Consider the following 17,044-nt stretch of genomic DNA (forward strand, 5'->3'; position numbering starts at 1 on the left):
TATATGGAAGACAAGCTTTGCTTCATAAAATGAGAGATTCTCCAAACATTGGAAGGGTGAAGGAAAAGATTCAGGTGTTGAGATGCAAAAGGAATGACAAACGCCCATTACACTATAAAACAAGGGAAAAGAGAACATTTTCCTGGAAATACAAAGGGGAATGACCTTCGGGAAATCATTTGCTGGAGGAACCAGAAGAAAATGATAAGGAAGTTTCTGACATTCTCTAAAAGCTTAAAGGCATACCTTTTTGAAATAAGATTGTAAGTAATAAAGAGAGGGTCCAACATGAAAGGATAACAGAATAACTGAAATGGTAAATGGATAAAATGGATAATATTTTAGGTAATTAAAAAGCACAATAGCAGAATTAACATCATCCACGATCGAGGCCAGAACCAGAAGCAGAAATGTCCTGGGAAAATCTAGTCTATGATACAGAAGATAAACTTAAATCTCATCTAGATTATAGAGAAAATCTTTAAAATATCAAAATAAAAAGAGAAAATGGCTTATGTAAGACAGGGTTCAGACATCCCTCATGAGAATTACTGAAGGGCCTTAGGGAACTTGGTCAGAAACAGTGATTACAGGCATAATTGGAGGAAACTGTCCTGAGCTGCAAAGAGCCTACTGGAATATGCAAGCTGAAAGGTTTACTGCTTTCAAGGCCAAGTCAGAGACAAGAGATTCACACTTAGACTCATCAGGGTGAAATGTTTGAAGCATAGGAACAAAGCACAACAAGAAATCCTTTAAACATCCAGGTGGCAAAAAGAGTTTACCTAGAAAGGAATAAAAACACATTGACCTCAGATTTTCAGCCACAATAAAATGTCAAAAGTAAATAAAACAACATTTATATAGATTTATGAGAGAGAGATTTTGACCAAGTGAATTTTTGTTTTCATATGGAGGCAACCAAAAGAGGTCTTAGGTATGAAAAGGAAAACACTCCGAGACCAAGTGCAGTCTGAGGTGCAGCAGCAGCAGCGGCGGCCAGGAGCTTGTGAGGAGTGCACTGTCTCCAGCCCACCAGAATCCTATGGAATCAGAAGCTGCATTTTAACCAGATTCCCAGGTAATTCCTGTGTGTTAGCATTTGAGAAACACTGATTCAAGACATACTCTAAAGGCCAAAATGCAGCCAAAGTTAGGAACTCAAGAATGGGGAAGTGCTGGTTTAAATGACTGGCAAGCTACTCTGCACTGTCAACAGGGCCCCCACCTTGTTGGAGTGTCCCTGAGGAGCATGGTCAAGATCACCTGTGACAGAACAGGTGAGACAATGCCCCTACAATGACAGGGAGGGCTGGTGCCCTCTCCCAGAAGCATCCGGGACAGGGTTTCCCTTTATCCCTGGACCTGAGCCTTTTCATGTCTTGTGAGACTAGTGCTGTAGTTGCAGAAGGCATTTCTCTTGAAGGATCAGTCTCTCATGTCCGGTTTAACATAATCAAAACTTAACAATTAAGTATGATTAGAGCAATTTAAAAAAACAGCTTTGTGAAAAAAGATACTGGAAAGAAATAGAGCAAATTATTAAATAATAAAAATTACTTCTTTTGAAATCTCTCTATTTTTCACATTTTCTTAAAAACTGCTATAGATCATAAAAATAAATTTAAAAAATTCTCCTATCAATTTGAGAATACTGAAGCAAGAATGCAAATCAAAAGCTCTATGTAATATTTTCCCTAAGCCTTCCTTTCCAGCATGACTGCACACTGTTCCCCTTCCTGGGCCCTGTGTTCAACAAGTGTACCTTATGTTCTTCTACCTCATTACCTTTGCTTACTGGGAAATCCACACGCCTCAGCTTATCAAAAATGTCTATGGGTACCAGTCCTACAATCCTTCAAAGTCAGTTCAGGTGTTACCTTCTCCATGAAGAATTCCCCAATAGTTAGAACCATTGGTACCCTAACCTCCTTCAACTCCCATATTTCTTCCCTCATCTTCAACACTTTATATCTCAAATTATAATACTATCATATTACTATCATATCTACTAGTAGTGGTATCAAAGTAAGAATGGTAGTGATGCTCTAATGCCTTTGCTGTACTCTGAGGTCTTCAGGGCCTTTTGGAGTTTTGAAAATACCTTGATTAGGGTGTTAAAAAGCAAAGACAACAAGTTCAAAATGGAGTCATTTATGCTAAGCCCTGTGTCTCTAAACCAAGACTTAATACTTAATTACAGTTTTGGCTTTCCAGTAAACGGCATCTTAAAGAGTCCATCAGGAATTTCCTGGTCAGCACTAGAGGTAGTAGGCCTGATATACCCCTGCCAGCTGCTGAAGGAAAGTGACCCTGTTACACCCAATCCACTTTGTGCTGATACAATTTCTTGGTCCCTACTCTCTTCTGCCTATAAGTCTTTGATTTTGTATGACTCCTTGGAGCTCCCTTTTATCTGTAAGATGGGATGCTTTTAAAGAATTATTGAATAAAGCCAATATGACCTTGAAAACTCTTACTCAATTGATTTTTTTTTTAACAATGCCAGTGGCAGTGATGGGATGGATCTGAAGGAAACATCTGATGATTTGGGGTACCAAAACCTTTGAGTTCTAGATCTCTCTTGTTATTGCTGAGAGCTGTAGGTAAGTTCCTCTCAGTTTTGAGCTTCACTCTTTACATCAAACTCCCAATCTAATTGGCTTTCCAGTCTAGGGTAGGTCAGCTTGAGCCTCCAGGTGGCTCCACCTGGAATACAAGCACCAAGCCCATGGTTGAGTCCAGAGTTCCCCACTGGATTGAAATTCCATCTGCAGTCCCCATTTGTTGGGAATTTGCTGGTTCAGTTTTTTCCCCAATCTCCAGTTCACATTGGAGATTGCTGGTGGTATACACAACATCTTCTCTTGGCCGGGTTACTGTTCATTTCTGTTAATGTGTGTAAGGTTCACATGAGGCAAATTGGTCACAGAATGGGTTAGATTAACACTAGTTCACCCACAACCTCAAGAAAATTTCTAGGCAACCAGGTATAACACCACACAATCCCTAACCCAATGGCACATTCCTTATAAGTATTAATTTGACTTCAAAAGATCTAAGGCTTAGCTAAATAAATGGAATCCTTAAGTTCTTGAGTATGTTACCTTCTGGCACACCTGCTTATTTTATGTCTAAGGAATGTGGTCCTGGAAGCTATAGATACCTACAAAAATGGCAAAATCACTAAACATAACCTAGAATTACAATGGCCATTATGGGGAATGTTCCAACAGGACAAGATCATTTGTTTATGAAGTGCACTTTGTAACAAAAGCTCCCAAATCATCCAACAGAATGGGATACCTATTTTAATTGGTATGCAGAAGCTTCCGAAATGTGTCAAGATTCTAAAATAGCTTCATTGAATGATTCATTGCAAAAAGCTAATGAAAATTTAAAGACACAAAAGGTATCTAAAACAAAAGACAAGGAGACTGCTGTGACTTCTACTGTTCCCCTCTATCCTCCTTTACTTAAGAGCTCACATTCATCTGAATTATCCTTCCATGTGAAAGAGACTGTAACTAATAGTTACCTTTAAAAAATAAGACCACCTGAGGCTGCAGGTAATCTTCTTCAGTTGTCTTTTACTTCCTGGTCAAAGACTGAGCTAAGGACCACAATTGAAGAATTTTCTAAATGTAGGAAGGAGACTGAAATCTGAAGAACTTAGAGTCCTTACTGGGGCCTATGCCTCCAGGCTGCCAGATCAGCTTATGCATATGCTGGTAGGACCTGGTGAAGTACAAAAATGGATGCAAGAAGTGGAATAGCATAACTCTGAGGATGATGTTTGAGATCCTTGATCTTCAGCATGGTCCCTTTATGGACCAGAAAAAGCTTACAGAATAGCAGTTGATCCTTTTGAGACAAGGACCATGGGTATAGTCAGAGTAGGGTGAAGGCCTCCGGAAAAAGCAAGGCAGTATATTTACAGTCAAAGCAATGTAACAATGTAAAGTCCCTATCGAAGCTCTGTGTTCAGCATTAGGCAAAGTCAAGGTCCCACTAATTCTCTAGGGTAAAGATACCAGACTAGGAATATAGACATCTTCAGTGAGATCAGTTAAAGGTCAAAAGGCCAGGAGTAACTTGGCCTGGAAGCTTTGAGTCTTCTGCAAGAGTATCTCAGCATACCCCATGACTTCATTGTAAACAGCCCTAGAAAACAGACAATAACCTAGCCCACCTTAAGGGCAGGGAAGGTGGTACAAGTCCACACCCTAAGCCCTCAATTCCCAAAGACACTCAACTGCCTATAAATCCTCTGGTGTGAGCCAGGAGCTCTTTCCTCTCACTTTATCTCAAATAAAAGCCTCTGCCCTGGCTCTCCTACCTTAGGTGTTTGCTAAGTTCATTCTTCGACTCTGCAAACAAGAACCCTGGCATCATCATTGGGGGCTTATCCAGGATAACTTCAGAGGTGAGTATTGGCATCTGAGCCTGCCTTTTGCTCTCACTGTCCTTATAGAAGGAAGCTGTCTGTGGGCACACAACATTGAGCACTTGTTAGCCACTTAAATGGAACTAGCCTGGCTGCCATTCTCAAAGTCTCAAGTGACAGGTTCCCCTGTGTTTCCCTCAGTGGATCCCCCATCTCCCTTGGGAGCTGGGAATGTCAGCTGAGTGGAGGCCAGGATTCCCTTTCAGAGGCATCTCCTTGGATGCGAGGGACTGTGAGGAAAGCTGTGGGCAACTGTGAGAGTCTAGGCTGCACTTCAGAGGCTTCTCAAAGGCCTGCATGTCTGGAATCAGACCCTGACAGCCTGACTAGGAATCCATGAGGAGTGTCTGTCTCTCACTCCAACTTTCAGCCTGCCTTTCAAGGCCTCCCTGGCCTCTGAAGGATGCTCTTTACTTCCTTTACATGCTCTATGTGTGCCTCTAACTTGTCAATTTCACAGAACCCTATGCTCACCACTGCAAGGTAGGAGAGATCCATGCTTTGCTCTTATTCCTGACTAAATGCTGTACTCTTTATCTCATAAAATGTGTCTGGGCACCCATTAGCCACTTAAAAGACGATTGACATCAGCTACCAGTCTTAAGTCTCCGGTGAAAGGTTTCCCGGTGTCTGCTGCTCCTTGATCCCAGGCCTCCAGACAGGAATGTCAGGGAGTGGAAGAGCCGATTTCCTACTTTCCTATCCTAATCTGTGGACTCCGAGGGCAGACCAGACTAGTAGACAGTGGTCCTGGATCTTGGCTCCGGCTGATTGATCCAGTGGTGCTGAGTGAACCTCCGGCTAGGCTGCTGCCTATGCCAGTTGCAGATAACCCCTGACCTCTTGTCTCACAGATCAGATTTCTTACAGTGGGTGACTAGCAGGATAATCCCCAGGCAGTGGCAGAAACTGGTATTTAAGAGTATAGACACCCCTCCATAACTATCCATGGCAGCCTCTGTCTCAATTTTATCTCTGGCCTTGAAAAAAGTTCCCCTGCTCCTCATTCAAAGCAGTCCTCTTAGGCCTGCACCACTTTCTCCTGTGTAATGCAAATGAAGTCTATAAAGTAATCAAGCTGAAACCTTGAGCCCAACATGTAAAAGGCTCTATTCTATTGATCTCCTTATCTTAGAGACAGTCATCCTGGGACTAGGCATTTCCTTTTCTGCAGCCCCAGGGAAGTGAAACAGGCTTGTGACTCTGACAGGCTTTGGCAGTGAGAGATCACACAGTCCCTATACTTATCGGACAGCCAGGGGGCTCTCAAGGAATGATCCCAGTGTACTATGCTAAAACCCATGCAGAGAAACTAGGGTCTGGATCAAGACTCCCAGAAGGCATAAAGTAAGAACATACTCGTAAGGTCCCACTAAATCCAGAGCTTTGAGGCAACTCTTGCTTAGAGGGAAGGCAAGAGGGAAATCAAGGCAAGGTGTAGGCCATGCTGGTAAGGAGTGGTTAAGTCCAGTAGGCCCAGCAGAGGAGGTGATTGACCACTGTCACCCAGGCTCCAGGGCGAGGGGACACCCTCACAGAGAAAGGCCAACCAGGTGTCACACACCTGTCCTTCTCTCTCTTCCAGGTGGGAGCATCCTCTTCAAGGTTAAAGCCAGAAATGCCTCTGGCATGCATTCTGAGGAACTGGGAGCAATTCAATCCCTAAACCCTAAAAAAAGTGCCTTATCTTCTTCACACAAGCCTGGCCTCAATACAAAGTCTCTGATTAGAGAGGTTTGGCCCCTGAAAGAAGTATGCAATATAATAAGGTTATGCAGTTAAATATATTTTGCCACAAGGAAGGAAAATAGTCAAAAGTCCCATAGACTACTTCAATATGGGACTCATTTTCTAAAATTTTTTTTTTGTGAAAATCTATTCTATTTATTGGATTCATCATTATCCTCAAAAATTGGGAAGTTTTTAAATTAGACTCCCTGAAACAGAAGAAATTTATCTTTTACAATACAGCGTGGCTTTAAATGACTGGTGCTAGAATTGTACTTGCATTTCATTTCCAGCCACCTAGAGACACACAGTCCCTATCAGTTCAGAGCCTTCATAGGCCCTGTTAGTCTGGGGCCATCTAAACCTTAACCCAGTTAGATTAACTGCTCGCTCTTAGAGCATATTCTTGAAAACTGAGATACTTTTAGTCAAATAAGCTAAAAGGAAAGAAGGCAATTGGATATTAATAACTCAAATCTTTGTATTAGTCTGTCTGTGTATACTGATTGAGAATTTTGGTTCTTTTATGGAAAGTGTTGCTAACTGTAGTCATTACGTCTCAATCTGTATGTTTGTGTGTCTAAGCATGTAAATGAAAAATATTTTTCTACCTCTGGATGGTATTAATAAAATTGATTTAAAGACAAGTGCTTGTGAAAATTAGGCATTCTAAAACTTCCAGAAAATTCTAATAAAAGATATTAAGCATTAATGCTTATTTAAGTTGAACTGAAATGGACATGTCCTTATGGTTATCAGCTGCCTAAGTTTACCTAAAGTTATTTAAGTTGATGTTATCTGTTAAATCTTTCAAGAATAAAATGCTTAGAGGCTTGACTTTGTCTAATGTTCAGTAAAGGTTTTGTAAGTAATCTAGCATAGTTGTTAGGAAGGAGTAAACTAAGTGTAGCAAGTGAACATCTTAATAATAATTGTGTGTTACAGTGTGTATACCTACAAACAGCCTGAGAATTTTGGTAGTAACCTAAAACCTTAAAGTGTTGCTAAGTTAAATAGACATATTTTGTGCTTAGTGAGATTGTGCTGTGAAGCACACAGTTCCAGAAATTATAAAATGCGCAAGTCTAAAGAATACTAGTGTAACAGTTTACAATAGCCTACTTCTCAGTGTTCAGTGAAAATTAAAGTTCCTAATGATTTTAAGTTCTAATTAAAACTACTTGAAATAATAAAGAAAACATTTCTGCATGCTTAAAAAATGTGTCTTTTGATAAAAGTAACTTTATTCTAAAATATAGCTGTTTATTTAAAGAGGGAGAACTCTGAATGTAAAAAATGAAGTTGTAGAAAGTTTGTGGAAGAATTGATATGGTCATGCAATGTAAAATTAAAGGAAGTGAGTCTCGATATCAAGGACACAGCAAATTAGAATTTTGTTTTCAGTAAAAGGACAAAGTTTTCTTAAACTGTTAGTCTGCTTTTAATGCTGAAAGACTGCAAAAGGTTTTCTAATTGTTTTATCAAAGCAGTTTCTCATGCTTAAAGTCTCAAAGAGTTGTCTGAGTATTTAAGAAAATGAGATCTTAATATTTAAAGGACTAAAAGCTAAACTTTGCTAACAACTGTGTAACCTGTATTTGCCTTGTGGTATTTTGTTGTCATTCTAGTTAAACTGGTAAGTATTGCTTCATGGCAACCTATAATCCTATTTAAGCAAGTGCCAAAGAAACCTTCTTACAGCTTCCCAAAATCAAATTCAAAAAGGTGCTTTTACCTTTAGTTAACTCTGATATTTTCCAGAGGGTCCCTGGAACATGTCAGAGGAATTTTTTCTCATTGAGGAAAGTTATTTGGCTAATTTGGTTTATTTATCTGATATAACTGCTTAACTACCTGGAAAGCACTGTCAAAGGGAATGAAGCTAAACTTTGCTACTGAATGTTTTGTGTTACAGAAATATCCAAATTTCCTTATGTCAACTGTCTTATAGTAAGCTCTCATCATATCTTTAACCACTGTCATTTGTAAGTATTTTGTCATTTATAGTCACTGTTTAATTACTCCTAAACTAGTAAAGAACTAGATTTCAGCAGAACAGGTATTGGTTATGTAGGATTAAGTAAACTAAAGAAGATGATTTTGTGGCTTTTTGTTTCAAATGTTGCTGATAAAGTGTTTTAAGCTTTTTCTCTTAAGCTGACAACAGTTTAGTAAATGACAATACCTTTTAAGCAGGATTGAAACATTTATCTTTCTCTCTACCTGATCCCTCCAGAATTTAAAAACTCTCAGTGACTATTTTTATATTTCATGGCAGTATATTTATTTGCATAAGTTAAGTAAGAATCTGCTTTCCTTGTAAGAGGACCAATTAAAAACACTGGTTATATTACCAAGGCTTTGACTGGAACATCATACCTGAGAGACACGTGTGTAAACTCAGATATGAACAGACAGCTTTAAGGAACTAAGATTGACTTTATAGAGCCAACAAAGCCCCTTGGAAGAACTGGCCTTGTATCTTGCTTACAGGGTTTCCAGCACCCTTACCAGGTGAGTAAGGAAGGTCACTTCCTGGCAGGTACAGGAACCTCAGGACTTCTTAGGGACCTCAAGAAGAGAGGAATTCACCGAAATCTACAGCTACTGCAGGCACAACCTGATGTCAAGTCTGGCCTGGCTTTCTGGCCCTAGAGGCCTTTAAAAGTCCAATCTGAAATTCCTTATAAAAAGTACCAGCAAAGCACATTTAAAAGAGCCTATGTAATCAATTGCTCTTCTTGATGCACTTATGCAAATAATCAAGCCAAGTGTTCATTATTTTCTTAATCTGGTTACTTCTGATAAAAATGGAGGTGATGTTAGAGAAAAGTATTGTTCCAATAATGCAGCCTTGTCATATTGAATCCTAATACTAGTCATAGGGACATAGATTAAATCCAGAAGTCTAGTTTCCCCAAAATATCTGTCTATGAATTCTCCAGATGTTTTAGTTTTCTCATATCTTTTCAGTTAAAGTTTTATTACTTCTAGTTCTCATATTCAGCCATGCATTCTTAATCTCATCAAGTTTGTTCTTCCAGAATGGAAAATCCAATGCCAGATGTTGCTACTTAACCTAATAACACAATTTGTTCTATTTTGCCTAGAAGCCATAAAAACTGAAAATAGTAATAGAAATGGAATCTAAGATAGAAGCACCCATCTCCTGAGGCCCCTTGACCCACCACTTGACCCACTACCTGCACCCCTTACTGTGTCTCCTCTCAGCATGAAGCAGCCAGAGAGGTCACTGCCCCCTTTCCCTAGCAGCAGCTAGGATCTCCATCTGCAGAGGAGAAAATGAGACAGGGACAGTGGGTATAGTCAGAGTAGGGTGAGGACCTCTGGAAAAAGTAAGGCAGGATATTTACAGTCAAAGCAATGTAACAATGTAAAGTCCCTATCGAAACTCTGTGTTCAGCATTATGCAAAGTCTCACTAACCTAGGGTAAAGATACCAGACTAGGAATATAGACATCTTCAGTGAGATCAGTTAGAGGTCAAAAGGCCAGGAGTAACTTGGCCTGGAAGGTTTGAGTGTTCCACAGGAGTATCTCAGCATAACCTGTGACTTCACTGTAAACAGCCCTAGCAAACAGTCAACAACCCAGCCCACCTTGAGGGCAGGGCAGGTGGTACAAGTCCACACTCTAAGACCTCAGTTCCCCCAAATCCTACTGCCTATAAATCCCCTAGACAACGTACCACCCTGGGCTCTCTTGTCCCCTCCTTCCGTGAGCCAGGAGCTCTTTCCTCTCATTCTATCTCTAAATAAAAGCCTCTGCCCTGGCTTTCCTACCTTGGGTGTTTGCTAAGTTCATTCTTTGACTCCGCAAATAAGAACCCTGGCATCACTTTCAAAACCATTACTAGAGTCTTCCCTGCCCACACTGATTGGTTTGTTAACTCAAACCTGAAAACAAAAGAAAGATGAATCTATGGCAGACCTTAAAGCCTGTCTGGAAGCTCTCTACCTATGGCCTTCTGGGTTCCATACAATAAATAATGTCACCCAATCTGTTCTAGCTGCCCTATTTAAATGAATTATCTCCTGAGAGTAGTGGATTGATTAAATGGCAAAAAAATAGAATTGGAAGCCACAGGTCTGACTGAACTCATAACCATTTTCTGAGCACTTGGAAGGACATTGGAGCTAGACATAAACAAAAGTCTGCCAAGCTATTAGGCTTACAGTTGCAACAACTCCAAGGCCAGAAACTTAAAGTAATACCTGGGCCTCCCCACTGAGCCCTGCTAGGGGTCCAACATAAAAAAGCTGATCTAGAGATCAATGTCTCATTTACAATCAACTGGAACACTGGAAAAAAGATTGTCGTCAAAGGTTTTATGCAAATCTTGCAACAACTCCAGTGTCCCTATATCTACCCTTGGAAGGACAGCCCCCTACGAGCCCCTCCCAAAGCTGACAGGACCCCGCGGGAGTCTCTGGCTAACTGCTACCAGTAAGTCCCTTAAATAACCAAGGAGAAGTAACATTAAAATTCATGGAAAACTTTGCTGAGTTCTGGTACATACCAGAGCTACACCCTCTACTATAAACCCTACACTCATAGGACAACAAATCCTTTGGAGTAAAAGAAGAAATTTCTGTAGTGGGGGTACCTAATGCATTTCAGAGGGAGTTTCTATCTCAACCAGTATAAATGACTCTGGGACCTTTCACTGAAAACATCCCTTTTTGTTGTGTGATACAGTCCCAGTCAATCTGTTAGGTAGACATTTCCCTTACTAAAATAGGAACCGCTGCCCTAGGGCTACCTAGCTATTCAAAGCCTTTCACCTTATTTGTACAGGAAAGAAATAACCAAGCCCTAGGAATGCTCCTGCTCTGATTCAGCCCTAGCATTAACCTCCTAGGAAACCTTCTGCTCTCACCACCTAATCTGCATCTTACATGTTAATCTTGCTACATTACTACCCCTGCCTGTGGAGAGTGAACCCCGTGACTGCCATGTAATAATGTCACATTTCCTGATTCACAAGACACTCCTTTGACTAATTCTGATCTAATTTTGTTTGCTGGTGGATCATACTGTAAAAATGAAAAAGGGAATTTCCAAGATGGCTATGCTGTTACTACCCAGTATGAGCTAGTTGAGAGGAGAAACCTCCCACGAATTAAATTGGCCCAACAAAGAGAGCTCCATGCCTTTGCCAGAGCATGCCAGTCATCAGAAGGACAAGTTATTAATATTTATATTGACAGCCAGTATGCATTTGGGGGTCATCCGTGATCTGGGAATGTTAGGAAAACAAAGGGGTTTCCTTATGTCCACTAATCAAAATGGAGAAGTAAAGGATCTTGCTATTTCTTTTACCTTCTGAAATTGCAATCATCAACATTGAGGCTCACGCTAAACAGACTGAACCTGAATATCAGGAAAATGCCCTAACTATCTTTCATGCAAAGGCAGCAACAATGAAATCTATAAAGGCTGTGGCATATGTGGATCCAGTCCATTTGCTTCTGCAAAACATGATCCCTTGTTGCCAGACTTTTTCCATCCTGATTTTCTTGTGACCAGCAACAGTGTGCTCCTCGATTAATGAAATCACAATGTCAAAGAATGGTTGTAAGTTCAACAAGCAGTTAGGGCTGTGGGAAACCCAAGACAGCCTACTTGGTTCTTCCCAGCCCCCTAGCGAACCCTGTATTTCAGTTTTTGCACTCCTTCACCCCCCCATGGTACAGTTAAAATGACTCAAATTATGAATAAATATTGGTAGGGAGACTTCTATAAAATTGCGAAAACAGTTTACCACTAACGTCTGATCTGTCAGGCCCATAATTCTGGGAAAACTATTTGTGTCTCCAGGGCCTCTGACTCCCTCCCTTTGGACTCTTTGAGCACCTTCGGTAGAACTTCATTCAACTACCACCTAGTGTGGGTTATCAATATGTTCTTGTTCTTGTCTGTATCTTTTCTGGGTGGTTGGAAGCCTACCCCTGCTGCAAGCCTTCACCTGCCCCTCACAGGAGCAAGGAAATCATTAGAAAATGTGTTTCCCAGGTGGGGTATACCTTCCACAACAGATCAAGGTACCCACTTGTGATTCCACTGTTCCAACACCAAATGCAATGGTGTATTTTTTCCCTACATATATGTATAACAATAACAATATTATGCACAGCAGTAAGAGTAGTGGTAATAACTCCATTTGGGTTCCCGGGCCCAATTCCAATGTGTGTGAATATGTGGGAAGAGGTCTTCCTATACATACTAATACCAAGCAAGTCTCGAATACCAGCAGGGTGTTCTCAATTCTGATGCTATCTGCCCAGAGACAGCACCAGATTCCCAGGTTAATGGCTTCGTCTGACAAGACCGCCTTCACCCCCAACTCCAAAGGTGGGTCACAAGCCCCAGGCAGTTCCCTGTGCTTCTGACCTACCAGCTACAGATTTGGAGGTTCCTATGACCTCCCCTTAGGTTCTATTAATATGCTAGAGCAGTTCATAGAACTCAGGAAAACCTTTATATTTACCAGTTTAATGAAGGACACTGTAAAGAATACAAGTTATCACCCAGATGAAGAGATATATGGGGTAAGATCCCAAATAAAGGAATTTCTATCCATGTGGAGCTGGGGGCCTGGCTGGGTAGCATGTGGAGGTGTTCTCTGCTTCCCCAAGCATAGAAGCTCCCCCAGGCCGAGAGGCAGGACCCACCAAGAGGCACAGAGTAGAGAGACAGAGCAAATAGCTCTTCTCTGGGGTTTTTGTGTGGGCTTATTGCATAGCCCTCATGATTGACTAAATTATTAGCCATTGGCTAAATCAGCCTTCAGCCTCTGACCCTGGGTGCTGAGGTCCAAGTCTTTCATTAACATAATAAAACACCCATTTCACCTTTAAGACTCTGTAGTGTTTTCAAGAACTGTGGGTGAAGACCAAATATGTATTTCTTATAACTCATTATATCACACCACTTCACTGGGAAAATCATACAAGCCTAAATGAAAACCTTGCAAACTTCCTGGAGTCACACTGTCCCTACCACCCTTGGTCAACAGGCAAGTTAGAGAGAACTAATGCAACCCTCAAACTCAAAATCTCTTAACTTGCTGAAACTCCTGGACTCCCTTGGCCTGAAGGTATTGCCTCTGGTTTTGCTGATTGTTCACGGTACTGCCTTTGAGAAACATAAACTTACTGTACATGAAACAGTCACTAGTAGACTAAGGCTCATGGGTATACAACTTTATGCTGATCCCCTATTATCTCATGCTAATATGACCAGCTACTGCCTTTAATGTCTTATGCTAAAGCATATCATCATCAGGTTAAAGAAGTCTTCCCAGATCCCATTCAATGGGGTCCTTGTTGGTCACAGTCTGGAGCATAGGGACTAGGTACTTTGGAAACATCACCAGAGGAAGACAGCCCTTGAACCCTGTTGGAAGGGACCTTACCAAGTGCTGCTAACAGGTGGCACTGCTGTGAAACCAAAAGGTATTGAATTTTGAGTACACATTTCACAGCTGAAGTAGGCTCTACCTGCCATTTGGTCCATCGCAAACACTGGAGACCTTATCAAATTGACTAGGAAGATAACGGCTGACATCAGTGTAGACTGTTTCTACCCAAGACACTGGAGCAAGACTTCATACTTAAACTGAACATGAAAGCCTTTCTTCTTGTCTTTATTTCCTTTACTCTGACATTGGCCTGAAAAGATAATGCCATCATCCACATCTCCCAGGCCATTTCTAAGGCATGAGTCAGGGTGGAGTTGGATAACCTATCAAACTGCTGAATTTGTCATAAAAAACCCCAATCTGTCCATGAGGCTAGAGACTCCCTTGTCCTCCTTGTGACCAGTTTTTTTTTATTCCCAATGTCACCGTGAACTACAATCAACCTCCCTGAGAAGTTACTCATAGAGTCCAACTTTTATAGCTAGAATATCCAGTGCTTTTGTTTACCTTTCTTTGATTATAACTGCACTTGCCCAGTTAGACACAAATACCTATGTAAACTTTTGCACATTTTCACCCCCAGTTCGTATTATCTAAATCAGATCTTCCCCCAGTCACCAGCATCACCCATCTTTGCAAGGAATTTAGAACAACTTTTTATTTCCAGCCAGGAGATTTACTTCCTGTATGTGCTAAAAATCTAATTGACCCCCGGTTTGAACAGACAAATACAACAAATCGTTGTGAACGAATCCATTAAGTTTCCCCTTAGCACTAAGGAGTGGTTTGTGCTCTGATAGGAGTTATCTTTGTCTATGGTCATTATTATTCTCTGTAGGCCTATGAATGCCTTGATGGCTGGCACATAACTGGGCAACACCTCTTAGGTTATCTAACTAGGCCCCTAACTGTCCATAGTTAAACTGAGACACCTCACTGGTAGCTTCCCTGAATTTGCATTGTTGAGTTAAAAGGTACCTACCAGGAGGCATTTCATGATTCAGGATTTGGTTCTTTAGACAGAGCCATACTTTCCTGGTTAGGAGTGGAATGAGGCTATGATCAGGAACCTTTCCTTAACTCTTGAAGATGCTGCAGAATCTACTGCTAAAGTAATAGCTGCACAACAGAGATCCCTAGACTCTCTAGTCTCATTGTTCTTCCTAATAGGATAGCCCTTGATTATCTTTTAGCTAAGTAAGGAGGTGTTTGTGCTAAGGCCAATGTTACTTGCTGCATTTGGCTAAAGAAAGTGCATCCTAAGTGGGGTCTTTCTTAGATTTATTTGATTTTGATTGTTTTGGATCTTGGGGACCATGGCTCTGAAGTACACTCCAGACATAGGGAATTACCTTCCTTATAATAATCGTAGTGTTCTCCTTGGCATGCTATGTTCTCTCAAAAACTTTAAATGCATAACCACCAAGCAAATGATCTCCTTAAGACTTGGACATGAGAGAAGGAATGAAAAGAGTGACCAACTTAAAGAATGTAAACCTGAAATCATGACCTGTGAATATCACACAGAGCATCAGCTAAAACTGAGAACTTCAAGGCAGTAGCTGGGAGTGATGCTAACACCTTAAATTGATCACATCTCTGTTAGGCTGATCAAAGAGGAGAATTGTTAAAAACGAAAACAACAGGCCCCAAATGGAGTCACTTATGCTAAGCCCCAAATTACCAAACCAAGACTTAATACTTCACTTGATTAGTTTGGCTCTCCTAGAACCTTGTCAGTACTAGTGAGGTGGACTGCATGGTAGACCTCTGCCATCCCCTAAAAGAAGTGACCTTGCTACACCAGTCCATTTTGTTGATATAACTTCCTTGTCCATACTCCCTTCTGCCTATGAAAGTCTTTCATTTTGTTAGTTCCCTGGATCTCCTTTCTATATTCCAGATGGGATCATGCCTGCTTCATGAACTGCTGAATAAAGGCAGTATGATCTTTAAGATTTACTCAGTTGAATTTTCTTTGTTTTTTTGTTTTAACAATAGTAAGCATCAACAGGTGATTAAGTGAATGACAAATAGTTTGTTACAGGATTTGAGTCAGGTACTGAAGGTTGTGGAAACATCACGCCATTTCTCCTCTTATCTTTGACCAATTGTGCAGTATTGCTTTGAATTACACGGCAACCTAGTAGTTTAAGTATCAGTAGCCATTCTATTTCTTGCCAAATAGAAATCCCAAGAAAATACTTGTGTTTCTTTTAAAAAAAAAAAAAACACCAAAAGAACATGTTGTATCTCTCTTTATTTAGAACAACTTTCTATCCTACCTTGGGCAACTTGCTTCCTCGGCAACAGCGAAACTATTTGCTCTAAAATTAGAAGAAAGGAGTTTGGAGTAAGAGCTCTCTAAAGCCCCTTCCAAATCTAGTGTTCTCTAATCCTAAAATGGTAAGAAAGCCAAGTTTGGCTTTTAGGGAATTCAGTTGTTGTGGTCCAAATATTATAATCTCAAATGCCATAGTTACTAATAATTCTTAGTTATTTACAGAGTGCTCAATCTGATTCTTTCTTGCTTCTCACATTCAGTCTGCACTATAGTATCATTTTTATCTTTTTAGAACAACCTAAAAACAAAGGCTTCCTCTGTGATCTGGGTGCCGTCTCCAGTAGATGCATGCCTTCTGCAGCCATAGCTGTCTGCAGCTGACCTTTCTCCTGGCCACCAGTGCATGGGCTCCCACGACTCAGTCATCCCAGCCTCCGAAGGAGCCCATCATCCTGACAATCAACTATTCATTTTTTTCCCATGCTCGTTCTAAGTTAGGCAAGTGCCACTTTCTTCACAATATTTATCTCATAACTCTGATTAAATGAGCACCTATTAAAATATTCAGTGGAAATTTTGTTGATAATCTGTTTACTACATGGTTATACCTTACAAGATGTGGATGATTCTGAACTCATAATCTACCATTAGGCAGACAACAAATTTTTATTTCCAAGTTTACAGTTTACACGTGGTTTCCACACATATGTGTATCATATTATCTCCTAGAATTTATTATCAAAGATTATTTAGTTGACTTTCAAATGTGTTGTGGTTAAGAAGTTTCAAGAGATACCTGCTCCCAACAGTTTGTTGTGGCCAACGCAGAGCAGAGTCCAGTAGTCAGTATTGCTGCGTAGATATAGATGGAGGCATTCTAGTTTGTTCACTAACCATAGGTCATCATGCAGCATATTCACATATCATCTCAACTCCCCAAGTTCAAATCAAATTTTTCATTTTCTGTAAAGCTTCTCTAGATCTCCACTTTTCTAGCCAGAAATATCTTCCCCCTTCTGAATGCCCCACTTTTCCTATAACTCATCTATTATATTTTTATTTTTAGTGTATTCAAAAATTTTTATTACATTTTTTTCTTCTGTATGCACACACACACACACACACACATATATATATATATA

The sequence above is a fragment of the Manis javanica genome, chromosome 3 (assembly GCF_040802235.1).
Source record: "Manis javanica isolate MJ-LG chromosome 3, MJ_LKY, whole genome shotgun sequence".
NCBI classification, from domain to species: Eukaryota; Metazoa; Chordata; class Mammalia; order Pholidota; family Manidae; genus Manis; species Manis javanica.